This window comes from Manis pentadactyla, chromosome 8 (assembly GCF_030020395.1).
Source record: "Manis pentadactyla isolate mManPen7 chromosome 8, mManPen7.hap1, whole genome shotgun sequence".
In the NCBI taxonomy this organism is placed as follows: domain Eukaryota; kingdom Metazoa; phylum Chordata; class Mammalia; order Pholidota; family Manidae; genus Manis; species Manis pentadactyla.
In genome coordinates, this window is record NC_080026.1 from 38471478 (window position 1) to 38484825 (window position 13348).

Sequence of the window (13348 nt, forward strand, 5' to 3'; positions counted from 1 at the left end):
GAGCAGGAGAGAAGGAAAATACTGTCAGCTTACTTGTGCCAAGAAGGCCAGTTTTTGGAACACAGTCTCACTTGCTACCTCACAGAGAAAATGGAGCCATCAGATGCCTGGCATGTCATTTACAGAGATGCTTTTTTCTGCATCCATTCCTTTCCTCTCTTCTTTCTCAAGTTCTGATTCCATGACTTTTTGCTTTCATGAGAATCACATGCTATTATTTATTCCTTTACTTTCCTGTATCTTTAATGTCTGTTTTAGTAATGGCACATTCTAACAAACATATAAATATTATCGTACTTTTCTCTTCGAAACAATAGTTCCTTTGACTTCATCTTCTGCACTTAATAATGTTTTCCCTTCCTTTATTATTATTATTATTTTTTTTACATGGAGAATTTTATTTTTCTCACACCTGAAGATTAATGGACACTGAAAGGAGAATCAGTCTATGAAGTTCTTGTGTTCAAAATGGCAATCACAAATCATCAATAAAACAGTAAAATGCTGAGCAATATGCTGTTTAAGAAGAGACAAGAGTAGGTCATATACTATAGAAATATTTCATTGGGATAACTTTGTATCTTGCTCATGTGAGTTGCCTTGCAGCCTAGAACATACTTCCATATATTCTTTCTCTCTCTCAGCCCCTTTCCCTACCTCTCCCATTTTCCCTCATCTTTCTTTTATAGCTCTATAACCCCATAGGTTATCTATAAGGAGTCTATAAGTAACTAGATTTAAAAAGTTTTGTAACTTCCTCAACATTAAAAATCAAGTAGCAGACTCAGTATTAACTAGATGTGGGGCAGATGCAGGTTTAGTGAGGCCTGAAGCAAATGCAATTTGCAGAAGCCTTTTTAAGAAAAATAGTGCAAAATTTAAAATACAAAATCAGATATGAAAGTGAATGAGGAAAAAAGATCACAAAGAATTATAAATTTTATAAGCTGACAAATATCACTAATTTATCACAGGAGCTAGAAAAACAGCATCTATTTTAATTAACTGTCCAATACCCTGCTCTGATATATTTTCCTACCTTTTTAGGCTGCATACTCTCATCATCTCTTCAAATGCAAATAATTTTTAAAATTATTCTTTGGGGATATTCTATGGGAATAGTAAAAAACTTTCAGTTATTTCTTTAGCATAGCAGGTTAAGTGAGTTCTGAATTATTGACAATTTTGAAAAAAAACAGCTTTGCCACTTGTTTCATATCATGCAAGCTGAAGTTGGGGAAAGAACTTCCATGCATGAACTAAAGATTTCAGGGCATTTCAATTTTCTTATACAAGTTAATCTTAAATACATTATGATAACACTTAATCAGTTTGTCACTGAAAATTCAGTTTAGTGGGGTGCTGGGAGTTTTATGCAGTTTTAATGCTATCTGTAAATCTGGGATAACTTTAGTTTTACCTGACCAGACAACCCTCAAGAACTTTACTGACAAACTAGGTCCCTGAACCTTGGTGCTGTTCACAGCCCATCCTTTCTCCTGTAGATGTTGCGGCAGTCTAGGAACTGCCCCTTCTAAATCTGCAAGACAATCAGACATGAGCATAATATCAACAATGTAATGACATAGCTGTGCCATTTGCAGTTTCTTCCATGTGGCCAAGTCCTGGTCTACAAGTCCATGACAAATGTTGGGACTGTGGCAGTATCCCTGTGGAAGGGTAGTGATTGTCCACTGGCAGCCTTCCCACGTGAAAGCAAACTGCTCCTGACTTTCCTGTGCCATTTCAGTCCCTGCTGGTGCAATTTCTCTTGAGTGAGTATCCACTGCCTTCTTCTGTTTATGATGCACCAACAGCCAAAGGACTACCTTTCAAGAACCCTTTCAGTTGCTAATAAATCAGTCATTGTCCTTCCAACCAAACTCTTTAGTGAATGTGGATTTTTGGTGAGTTTATATATGGAGCCATGGCAGTCTGTGCAAAATCAGGAATGTAGCCCAAGTCCTGGGGGTGCAGCCCAGCGGCTGGTGCGTGGCACAGCGCAGCCTCCAACCCGGCGGACCACCCGCGCCGGCTTCCGGCCGGGTGCCCAGCCTCCGGGGCCCTGCGCCCGAGGGGGCCGCAGTCGGAGCCCGAGGCCCAGCCCTCCCTTCCTTTATTTTTTATTAAATGCACCTATTATCTTGAATGACCTTCTAAGTATTTTTATCCTCCTAGTACTATTTATTTATTTATTTTTGTGCATTGTGCTCAGCTTTATTGAGATATAATTGGCACATAGCACTGTGTAAGTTTAAGGTGTACAATGTAATACTTTGATATATTCTTCTTTTTTAAAGATAAATATCTTAAAGAGTTGTTGCAATTACTGCTTTTATTTCTTTATCTTTCATTCATTTTGTTGTTACTGATTTTTAAAGCTGTGAAATGTAATATACAGAAAATCACAATCATCTATATATGTATGACTAAACAATATTGTTTAATTTTTCCTTTTTTTCAGTTTTATGTAAGTAGAATCATGTTGTATGTATGTGCATAGATATGTATGTACTTGTTTTTTTTAAATATCTTAATTATTTTATCCAGTATCATGTTTATGGGATTCATCCATAATGTTTGGTGCAGCTGTGGTTTGTTTTCACTGAAGTATATAGTTTCCTGGTGTATGAATATACTACAATTCACTTACCCATTCTTCTTTAAATGGACACTTAGACGGCTTCCAGTTTAGAGCTATTATGAATAATGTTTCTATTTTCATGTTTGCACAAGTATCCTGCTACATATATGTAAGGGTTTCTGTAGGGTATATTCCTGGGAATGGAATGGCTGGCTGGTGGGTCATATATCTTTCATTTACTAGATAATGTCAAACATCTTCCATTCCATCAGTCACATCTGGTACATTCCTTTTCTCAACATCCTTCACATTATGTTCTACTCTTTAACAGACACTAAGTGTGTAGTGGTACTTAATATTAGTTTTAATTCCTATTTCACTGATTTTACATGACACTATACTTTTCATATATATTGACTATTTAGACTTGTTTTGTATATGTGACTACTCAACTTGTTTTCCCATTTGATGGTCTTACTTTATAATTCTTATTCATTTATAGAAATTCTTTGTATATCCTAGATACTTATTTTTTTAAGTTCTTTTTGCTACAAATACCTTCTACTGATATAGACTTGCCTTTTTACTATCTTTATGAACAAAGTTTTTCATTTTAATACAGTGGGAAGTATTAGTATTCTCCTTTATGGATAGTAACATTTGTGTCTTATTTAAAAAGCTGTTTTTAATCAGAAATTCTGAGGAATTATATTATAAAATATTTATAATTTTGAATCTGCCTGGGCCTGATCGTTATGTATGAAGTGAGGAAAGGATCCAATTTCATTAATTTTTGTATGAAAATTCAATTGTCTAAGAACTATTCATTGTAATGTTTGTCATTTTCCCACTGATCTTCAAGTCATCTTTTGTCATATATCAAGTATCCATTATGGATAGCTCTATTTCTCTGCTCTTTATTACACTGTTCTATTTATTTATCAATAGTTTATTACCAAAATTTAAAGTAATCCTAACATATAGTACAGGAAGTCCTCCTAACCCTTTTTTCTTCTTCAAGAGTGTCATGGTTATCCTGGCCCTTTCATGTTTTGATAGATTTTAATTTTTTTAAAACTTTTTTATTGAGGTGCAATTAACATATAACATTATATTAATCCAGGTTTGCAACAAAATGGTTCAATATTTGCATATCCCAAAGTGATCATCTTAGTAAGTCTAGTAAACTTCCGTCACCATACATGGTTGTAGAATTTTTTTCTTTATGATAAGAACTTTTAAGATCTACTCTCTTTGCAACTGTCAGATATGCAATACAGTGTTATTAACTATAGCCACCATGCTGTCTATTACATCTCCATGACTTATTTATTTTATAACTGGAAGTTTGTACCTTTTGATTTCAGTCACTCACTTTATCTAATCCCTCCACCTAACTTCTGGCAGCCACCAATCCATTTTCTGTATCTATGAGCTTGGTTTTATTTTTAAATCCCACATATAGTTGAAATCATATGGTATTGTCTTCTTTGTCTGACTTATTTCACTTAGCATAATGTTCTCAAGGTCATCCATGCTGAGGACAAATGGCATGATTTCATTCTTTTTTATAGCTGAATAACATTCTGTTGTGTTTGTATTGGACATGCATGAATTTAGGTAAATGTGGTATGTGTTTACCACATTTAAAAATTTTTCATCTATTAATGGACACAGATTGTTTCCACATCTTGGCTCTTATAAATTATGCTGTAATGAACATGGGGGTATGAATATCTTGAGTTAGTGTTCTTGCTTTCTTTGGATAAATACATAGAAATAGATTTGCTAGATCATATGGTAGTTCCATTTTTATTTATTTACTATGCATATTAGCATACTTTATACTGTTAGAAATTTATATTGAAGTACACATTTAAAAAATGCACAAATATTACTGTACAGCTTGATGTACTTTGACATGTGTATACACTCATGTAATCATCTCTCAGATATCAAACATTCTCACTAATGTTTTCCACTTTCTTTTTAATTTTTTGAGAAACCTCCATACCTTTTTCTATACCAGCTGTATCAGCTTACATTCCCAATAACAGTGCATAAGGGTTCCCTTTTCTCCACATTTTTCCCAGCATTTGTCATCTTTTACTGTTTTGATAATAGTCATTCTAACATGTGTGAGGTGATATCTCACTGTTGTTCATCTGTATGTCTTCTCTGGAAAAAGGTCTGTTCAGATTCCCTGCCCATTTTTAAATAAGAATATTTTTTTTTGCTGTTGAGTTGTATGACAAATTTATATATTTTGAATACTAATCCTGGTCAGATATATCACTTGCAAATATTTTCTCCCATTCAATAGTTGATGTTACATTTTGTTGATGGTTTCCTTTGTGTGCAGAAGGTTTTTAGTTTGATGTACCACTTGTTTTTTTGCTTTTGTTCCCTTTGTTGTTGATGTCAAACCCAAAAAAGTCATTGTCAACGTCAGTGTCAAGGAGTTTATTGCCTATGTTTTCTTAGGTTTCAGGTGTGCATGCAGATATTGATTTCAAAGCTTTAGCTCATTTTGAGCTCATTCTTTTTTTTTTCTCTTTTATTCTTCTTCTTTTATTAAAGTATTATTGATATACACTCCTATGAAGGTTTCACATGAAAATCTATGTGGTTACTACATTTACCCATATTATCAAGTCCCCACCCATACCCCAATGCAGTCACTGTCCATCAGTGCAGTAAGATGCCACGTATTCACTATTTGCCTTCTCTGTGCTACAATGTCTTCCCTGTGACCCCTCACACCATATGTACTAAACATAATACCCCCCAATCCCCTTCTTCACCCCTGCCCACCCACCCTTCCACACCCTCCTCTTTGGTAACCTCCAGTCCCTTCTTGGGGTCTGTGAGCCTGCTGTTTTTTTGTTCCTTCAGTTTTGCTTTGTTTGTTATACTCCACAAATGAGGGAAATCATTTGGCACTTGTCTTTATCTGCCTGGCTTATTACACTGAGCATAATATTCTTCAGCTCCACCCATGTTGTTGCAAATGGTAGGATTTGTTTCTTTCATATGGCTGAATAGAATTGCATTGTGTATATGTACCACCTCTTCTTTATCTGTTCATCTACTGATAGACACTTAGGTTGCTTCCATATCTTGGTTATTGTAAATAGTGTTGTGATAAACATAAGGGTTCATATGTCTTTTTGAATCTGAAAACTTGTATTCTTTGAGTAAATTCCAAGGAAAGGGATTTCCAGGTCAAATGGTATTTCTATTTTTAGTTTTTTGAGAAACCTCCATATTACTTTCCACAATGGTTGAACTAGCTTACATTTCCACCAGCAGTGTAGGAGAATTCCCCTTCTCCACATCCTTGCCAGCATTTGTTGTTCTTAGTCTTTTCAATACTGGCCATCCTAACTGGTGTGAGGTGATATCTCATTGTGGTTTTAATTTCCATTTCCCTGATGATCAGTGATGTGGAGCATCTTTTCATATGTCTGTTGGCCATCTGAATTTCTTCTTTAGAGAATTGTCTCTTCATAATTTCCACCCATTTTTTTAAAGGGTTATTTGCTTTTAGGGTGTTGAGGCGTGTGAGTTCTTTATATATTTTGGATGTTAACCCCTTGTCAGATATGTTGTTTACAAATACATTCTCCTATACTGTAGGTTGCCTTTTTGTTCTGTTGATGGTGTGCTTTGCTGTGCAGAAGCTTTTTAGTTTGATGTAATCCCATGTGATCATTTTTGCTTTTGTTTCCCTTGCTTGAGGAGATGCATTCAGGAAGAAGTTGCTCATGTTTATATTCAGGAGATTTTTGCCTATGTTGTTTTCTAAGAGTTTCATGGTTTCATGACTTAATTTCAGGTCATTGATCCATTTTGAGTTTACCTTTGTGTATGGGTTAGACAATAATCCAGTTTCATTCTCTTGCATGTAGTTGTCCAGTTTTGCCAACACCAGTTGTTAAAGAGGCTGTCATTTCCCCATTGTATGTCCATAGCTCCCTTATCATATATTAATTGACCATATATGGTTGTGTTTTTACCTGGGCTCTCTAGTCTATTCCATTGGTCTATGGTTCTGTTCTTGTGCCAGTACCAAATTGTCTTGATTACTGTGGCTTTGTAGTAGAGCTTGAAGTTGGGGATCGTAATCCCCCTGACTTTATTCTTACTTCTCAGGATTGCTTTGGCTCTTCAGAGTATTTTTTGGTTCCATATGAATTTTAGAATGATTTGCTGTAGTTCATTTAAGAATGCTGTTTGTATTTTCGTAGGAATGGCACTGAATCTGTAGATTGCTTTAGGCAGGATGGCCATTTTAACAATATTAATTCTTCCTATCCATGGGCACAGAATGTGTTTCCATTTATTTGTATCTTCTTTAATTTCTCTCATGAGTGTCTTGTAATTTTCAGAGTATAGGTCATTCACTTCCTTGGTTAGGTTTATTCCTAGGTATTTTATTCTTTTTGATTCAACTGTGAATGGAATTGTTTTCCTGATTTCTCTTTCTGCTAGTTCATCATTATTGTATAGGAAAACAACAGATTTCTGTGTATTAATTTTATATCCTGCAACTTTGCTGAATTCAGATATTAAATCTAGTAGTTTTAGAGAGGATTCTTTAGGGTTTTTATTTACAATATCATGTCATCTGCAAACAAGGACAGTTTAACTTCTTCCTTGCTAATCTGGATGCCTTTTATTTCTTTGTGTTGTCTAATTGCTGTGGTGAGGACCTCCAGAACTATGATGAATGATAGTGGAGAGAGTGGGCATCCTTTTCTTGTTCCAGATCTTAAAGGAGAAAGGCTTTCAGCTTCTTACTGTTAAGTGTGATGTTGGCTGTGGGTTTGTCATATATGGCCTTTATAATGTTGAGGTACTTGCCCTCTATACCCATTTTGTTGAGAGTTTTTATCATGAATGGATGTTGAATTTTGTCAAATGCTTTTTCAGCATCTATGGAGATGATCATGTGGTTTTTGTTCTTCTTTTTGTTGATGTGGTGGATGATGGTGATGGATTTTTGAATGTTCTACCATCCTTGCATCCCTGTGATGAATCCCACTTGGTCATGGTGTCTGATCCTCTGGATGTATTTTTGAATTTGGTTTGCTAATATTTTGTAGACTATTTTGCATCTATGTTCACCAGGATACTGGTCTGTAATTTTCTTTTTTTGCAGTGTCTTTGCCTGGTTTTGGTATTAGAGTGATGCTGGCCTCATAGAATGAGTTTGGAACTTCTACCTCTTCTTCTACTTTTTGGAAAATTTTAAGAAAGATGGGTATTTGGTCTTCACTAAATGTTTAATAAAATTCAGCAGTGAAGCCTTCTGGTCCAGGAGTTTTGTTCTTAGGTAGTTTTTTGACTATCAATTCAATTTTGTTGCAGGTAATTGGTCTGTTCAGATATTCTGCTTTTTTTCTGTGTCAGCCTTACAAGGTTATATTTTTCTAGAAAGTTTTCCATTTCTTCTAGGTATTCAAGTTTGTTAGCATATAATTTTTCATAGTATTCTCTAATAATTCTTTGTATTTCTGTGGTGTCCTTGTGATTTTTCCTTTCTAATTTCTGATTCTGTTTATGTGTTTTCTCATTTCTGATTCTCTTTTTTCTTGATAAGTCTGGGTAGGGGTTTATCTATTTTGTTTATTTTCTCAAAGAACCAGCTCTTACTTTCATTGATTCTTGTTTTATTCTTCTCAATCTTATTTATTTGTGCTCTAATCTTTATTATGTCTCTCCTTCTACTGATTTTGGGCCTCCTTTGCTCTTTTTTATCTAGTTTCGTTAACTGTGAGTTTAGACTGTTCATATGGGATTGTTCTTTCCTGAGGTAGGCCTGTATTGCAGCATACTTCCTTCTTAGTATGGCCTTCGCTGCATACCACAGATTTTATGGTTGTCATGTGTCTCCAGTTATTGCTTGATGTCTGATTTATTTGGTCACTGATCCATTGGTTATTTAGATGCATGTTGTGAGCCTCCATGTGTTTGTGGGATTTTTCATTTTCTTTGCATAATTTATTTCTAGTTTCATACCTTTGTGGTCTAAGAAGCTGGTTTGTACAATTTCAATGTTTTTGAATTTAACGAGGCTCTTTTTTGTGGTCTAGGATATGATCTATTTTTGAAAATGTTCCCTGTGCACTTGAGAAGAATGTGTATTTTGCTGCTTTTTGGTGTAGAGTTCTGTAGGTGTCTGTTAGGTCCATCTGTTCTAATGTGTTGTTCAGTGACTCTGTCTCCTGACTTACTTTCTGTCTGGTTGATCTGTCCTTTGGATTGAGTGGAGTGTTGAAGTGTCCTAGAATAAATGCATTGCATTCTATTTCCCCATTTAATTCTGTTAGTATTTGTTTCACATGTGTAGGTGCTCCTGTGTTGGCTGCATAGATATTTATAATGCTTATATCTTCTTGTTGGATTGACCCTTTTATCATTATGTCATGTCCTTCTTTGTCTCTTGTTACTTTCTTTATTTTGAAGTCTATTTTGTCTGAGACAAGTACTGCAACACCTGCTTTTTTCTCCCTATTAGTAGTATGAAATATCTTTTTCCATCCCTTTTCTTTCAGTCAGTGTATGTCTTTGGGTTTGAAGTGAGTCTCTTGTAGGCAGCATATAGACGGGTCTTGTTTTTTTATCCATTCAGTGACTCCATGTCTTTTGATTGGTGCATTCAGTCCATTTACATTTAGGGTGATTATCGATAGGTATGTACTTATTGCCATTGCAGGCTTTAGATTTGTGGTTACCAGAGGTTCAAGGTTAACTTCCTTACTATCTAAGAGTCTAACTTAACTCACTTAGTGTGCTATTACAAAGGTTCTTTTTTTCTCCTCTTCTTTCTTCCTCCTCCATTCTTTATATATTAGGTATCATATTCTGTACTCTTTGTCTATCCCTTGATTCAGTTTGGAGATAGTTGATTTAATTTTGCATTTTCTTATTAATAAACTATTCTACTTTCTTTACTGTGGTTATATTACCTCTGATGACAGCTATTTAAACCCTAGGAACACTTCCACCTATAGCAGTCCCTCCAAAATACACTGTAGAGATAGTTTGTGGGAGCTAAATTCTATCAGCTTTTGCTTATCTGGAAATTGTTTAATCCCTGCTTCAAATTTCAATGATAATCTTGCCAGATAAAGTAATCTTGGTTCCAGGCCCTTCTGCTTCATGGCATTAAACACATCATGCCACTCCCTTCTGGCCTGTAAGGTTTCTGCTGAGAAGCCTGACGGTAGCCTGATGGGCTTTCCTTTGTATGTGATCTTATTTCTCTCTCTAGCTGCTTAAATAGTCTGTCCTTATTCTTGATCTTTGCCATTTTAATTATTATATGTCTTGATGTTGTCCTCCTTGGGTCCCTTGTGTTGAGATATCTGTGCAACTCCATTGCTTGAGAGAGTATCTCCTTCCCCTGATGGGGGAATTTTTCAGCAATTACCTCCTCAAAGACACTTTCTATCCCTTTTTCTCTCTCTTCTTCTTCTGGTACCCCTATAATATGAATATTGTTCCCTTTGGATTGGTCACAGAGTTCTCTCAATATTCTTTCTTTCTTTCTTAGAAATCCTTTTTTCTCTCTGTGCCTCAACTTCTTTGTATTCCTCTTCTCTAATTTCTATTTCATTTATCATCTCCTCCCCCATATCTAATCTGTTTTTAAAACCTTATATTGTATGTTTCATTTCTGATACTGTGTTCCATAATGATTGGATCTTTGACTGGAGTTTATTCATAAGTTCTTGAATATTTTTCTGTACCTCCATGAGCATGTTTATTATGTTTATTTTTTGAAATCTCTTTCAGGAAGATTTATGAGATTGGTTTCATTTGACTCTTTTCATGGTGTATGTATGATTTTGCTTTGAACCAGATTCCTTTGACATTTCTTATTTGTGTGTGGATCCCTCTAGTGTCCAGAATCTGCTCTACTCTCTGGAGCTGCTCAGCCCCTGGAGCAATGTTTGGGGTTGCAGGGCATGATGCTGGTGTCTGGGAGTAGGAAAGAGCTGTTTCCTGCTTCCCAGCTTATATGTCTGTCTCCACTGCCAGAACCCATAGGCCAAGCACACAGGTATAAGCCTCTCTGCTTTGTATTTGTAGCTGCTGTAGACTGACGTCCCTCTGGCTAGCCTGAAGCCAGGGCAGGCTTTGCAAGCTTGTGAGCTGGATGCTGGCTGGGAGGAAGGCGCAGCAAGTTGTGTATCATGGAGGGGGTCTTGGAGCTGTATAGCCAGCCAGGGGGCTGGAGTACCTGAAGATCATGAAGGTTCCCAACCTGCTGGGCAGAGTGCACCTGGACAATTTTGTCTACCTGTCCTTTCTCCTGAGCAGTAAGCTCTGTGCAATCCTTGCCCTTTTTGCAGTCCTCTTGCTGTTAGGAAGTCTCTCTGACTGCCCACCTTTCTTTTGTCCCAGAGCAGCCAGATATGGATCCCTGTTTTCCCCAAGGAGCTGGAATCTCACCCTCTCCAGGTATTCTTCCTGTCTGAGCTTTCCAACACCCCTAATCACCAGAGCAGCTTGCAATGTAGGTTTGTGCTCCCCAAGCAGATCTCCAGAGCTAGGTGTTCAGCAGTCCCACCAGGCCTCCACTCCCTCCCCACTCCATTCCTCCTGCCGGTGAGCTTGGTGAGGAAAGGGCTTGGGTCCCACCAGGTCTTGGCTTTGGTAGGTTACCCTGTTCTGTGAGGTCTGTTCTTTTCTCCAGGTGTATGCAGTCTTGTGCAGCCTTCTTTCCTGTTGCTCTTTTAGGATTAGTTGTATTAATTATGTTTTCATTTTATATGTGGTTCTAGGAGGAGGCCTCTGTTTTATCTCTCATGACCCAATCTTTAATCCTCCCTTGAGCTCATTCTTGTATATGGGGTAAGACAGAGGTCCATTCTTTTTCATGGGCTGTCCAGTTTTTCCCAGCACTATTTATTTAATAAAGTGTTCTTACTGTATATTCTTAGTTCCTTTGTTGTAAATTTATTGAGCACATAAGTATGAACTCTCTCTCCATGATAGGAGAAAAAAGAATACAAAGTAAAAGGGAGGTGGTAGTGCTCGAAAGGCAAACTCTGCTTGCAGTCTACCCTTCTTCCTTCTGGAATTTTCCATGTTCTCCAACTGTGTCATAGTTGTGATTTCTATTTGGCAATGATCTTGTAAAAGCAGGGGTTCTAATTTGGAATATGCTGCTTTATAGAATATGGGGAAAATATCCAGAAAAAAGCTAAAGGATTAAAGTATCTGAAATATTCTGTCCCCATCTGCTGTTGAACCAGTACTAATAACATCACTAGCTGGATGGGTTTTTCTTCCCAATGACTTCCCCATGCTTTCATTCTACCTGTTTCCCTGTTTCCCTTCTCCAACCTCACAAAGCCCAGGAGGGAAGAGCAAAGAGGAAAGAATAAAAAAATGGCATTTTCCTGGTTTTAGTTTTCAATGTCTGGTGCCCTTAGGGAATCTGAGAGAAGTCCACATAAAGGCAAGATATTTGGGAGAAATGGGCTTTGAGAAGAGTAGGACTCTTTATATAGTATATAGTGAAAATTTCTTAAATTGAGAGGAGGGTAAGTGCAGGAAAGATACTGAGAACAGAGTTTGGGGGGGTCCCAGAGAGAGGGCCTTGTTTACTGTTCCTCTGACAGGAATTTGGAAAAGGACAAAACTCTCAATTGGAGAGACTGCATTTTATTTAGGCAACAGTACTCCAGAAAGAGAATGACTACTAGGCATGGCAGAGAGGGCCATATACAGTCTCACACAGGTTTCTTTCTCAGAGGGCCCAGAACTATCAGAGAGCCTGTGGAATTAAGTTGCTTTGAAGATGGGAACCAACGTGTGTCAGCAATTGTCTTTAGACCAAGGCCTGGCCATTTCAATGTATACCCATGAAAAAGAAGCCCTTACCCAATTCCACACTTTGGAACTGCATAAATGGTGTCTCAAATTAGAGGCAACCCTTTGGAAATACAGAGTTATCAAACTAGTTGACATGGAGCTTGCATCAAAGAGGATGACTGGGAGCTCAAAATATAATTCACACACACATCACTGTTTATGAAGACATTTAAATGCAAGTTTAGTGTTTTTTACATATGTCATTTCACTTAATTCCCATACTAACCCTAAAAAAAAGGTTATCCATCTTATCAATAGGAACTTAAGGGTCAAAAGCTCCAAGAGCTTGCTAAGATTTGAATTCAGAGATGTCTAGTACTGGATTCCATGCTTTTAATTGGTATGTACCTGTCTTGCCATAAGTAGCCCCACCGTCTTTTATGCCCCAAGTTTGGTCACCTGAGCCCACAATGTAGTTATCACTATGTCTGTCAGGGTTTTCTCGTTTTCTCTGATTCACAGATATTGGAAAGTTAAGTGATAGTAGAATCACTTATCCTTTAATGTAAAATTTTGAAAATTGTCAGTTAACTCTCAAATGTCTACTTTGCATAAAGCATTGTAAGTCCCAGACTAGGTTAGGGAAACATAGTTCATTACTCCAAAAGGACTTTAATCCAGCTGTGGAGTTGGAGAGAGAGAGATATGTGTACACTTAATGCAAAGTCGTGGAGAGGGTTGGTTGGGTGTGGAATTAGTCACCTTTAAGGGTGTCCAAGGAGAGGGTTGGTGTCAGGAGATTTTAAATGTGGACATTTTAAAGTTTTGTCACAGCAGTGCAATTGATCATAGAAGGAGTGTGAGGAGAGGGGGACCTATTTTAATGTAATGGCCTATTTTAAATTGATTCTCATAATTCAGGTATGATTCTAA